The following is a 2,074-nucleotide window of genomic DNA, read 5'->3' as shown; positions in this document are numbered from 1 at the left end:
TATTTGTATTTGTATTCTATTTTTATCTTATTGTATATTTATTTTATTTTATTCTACTGTATATAGTATTTTATTCTATTCTGTACAGTTGTGTACTGTATTTATTCTTATTGTATTCTAATTTTTTCCTCATAACTTTTGCACTGTCCACTTCCTGCTGTGACAAAACAAATTTCCCACGTGTGGGACTAATAAAGGTTATCTTATCTTATCTTATCTTATCTTATCTTATCTAACCTGCAATAAATAATATGTTATATGCTTGTTTGATAAGTATTTTTTTTTAAAAAATATTTGTTATTGCTTTTTTTCAGGGATTGGAACCAGGGCCAGCTATTAAAATGGTCACCACCAGACCAAGGCTCAATCGAGTCATGGAAGGAGGAATCAGGTGAGATAGTAAGCTGCTGTTATATACAATATTAGTGTACAACAGTCAGGTAACATGCTCCAAGCACAATAGAAAGTGCAATGTTTAAATATAATTATATATACATCCTATAGTAGGGCTGCACGATTAATCGTTAGAAAATCGCGATCTCGATTCATACTTATGTGTGATCTCATTTCCAAATGACAACGATTAAAAAAAAAAAAAAAAAAAAAAAAGAGGACGACGACGATTGTACCGCATTTTGATCCGGGACGTACTCTGCATGAAAACAAGCGCTCACTCTTCCTGCTCAACAAATGACAAGGGCGGAGCCTTACACCACGTGATACAGAAGCTGTGCGGTGTGATGCTAAAATTAGCAGGGAAAAAACAACGGAGAACACGTCAGGGATGACGAGAAAGTGACAGGAGAAAATCCGTCCCGGTCAACCACCCAAACATCAATAACAGGAACCTTGTACAGCGCTTCCCTATACACGTCGAACTCCCGCAGGCACAAAGAAATTACGGAGGCCATCACTTATCACCTGACCAAAGATATGGCTCCCATCAACACTGTGCAAAACGAGGGATTTAGGAAAATGATCAACACCCTAGACAAACGCTACACAGTGCCGTCTCGCAACTATTTTTCTATTGTTGCACTACCTGCTCTATACATGCAGTGTCGAGCAACGGTGGAGAAACAGGAATGACCTGGGTCAAATTACTTCCTCAAGTCCTCTGCGAGATTAGAATGACTCCATCCGCAGCAACCAAATTATCTATTTGAAATAATCATGGGAAGACCATTTCCAACACCATGGTCAGCCTCCAGAGGGGCACCGCTATTGGAAGGGGATGTAGACACTGCATTGTCTGACTATGTTCACAATCTGGTAGAAACACTGAATAATAACTATCAGAAAGTTTGTCTCTCTCAGCCTCTCCCTTCTACAGATCCAACCCATCCGTGGAAAACAGGAGACGCGGTGTTGGTGAAGTCGCTAAAACCAAGGGCACTCGGGGAGGCCGTGTATTCCAGCCCCCAGACTGTACTTGCAGTGACGAGAACCAGCATCCTTACAGACGGACAACCGCAGTGGATACACGCCAGCAGGGTTAGGAGCAGCCACACTGAACCATCACAGGCGTCGGATCAAGCAGACGACGACTCAGGCGAGCCAGCGCCCGGAGCCAATATACATACACACACGCAATCACTGATTAACACACAACGCCTGAAAGAGCCAAGACTCAGAGAGCTCTTTGATCCTCCACATGAACAACAACAAGGTACTCGAACATCCAGCAGGAACAGAAAGCCGAGAGTACCACACAATGTCTAACTTGATAAAGATAGACTCATTCCATCCTGATCATGGAGAAAATGAAATGCCCATTGTCATCATACGACGCTTATTCGATGTCTCTCGAACCTGGGACCAGGCCAGGAGACGACTGAAGAACTGTGTTTTTTCTTATATATTTAGGTTATTTATCATATCTATCGCATTAACTTTAGGATTTTTCTTTGCTATTTTGTATTGTAGACTGCAACCATGTTCACATTTTTGCAGGTCGTATTTTGCTGACAATACCTCATGCTCCATTTGGCAAGACACCCACCTAGTACGCTCCTTACATTCCCTAAAATCAGTAAATAGCAACACAGATGCCACTAATAAACCCTTTTATGCA

This window comes from Simochromis diagramma, unplaced genomic scaffold (assembly GCF_900408965.1).
Source record: "Simochromis diagramma unplaced genomic scaffold, fSimDia1.1 OVJJ01000704.1, whole genome shotgun sequence".
Classification (NCBI taxonomy): Eukaryota; Metazoa; Chordata; class Actinopteri; order Cichliformes; family Cichlidae; genus Simochromis; species Simochromis diagramma.
The sequence above is the reverse complement of the archived record's forward strand: the minus strand, read 5'-3'. Positions refer to the sequence as shown.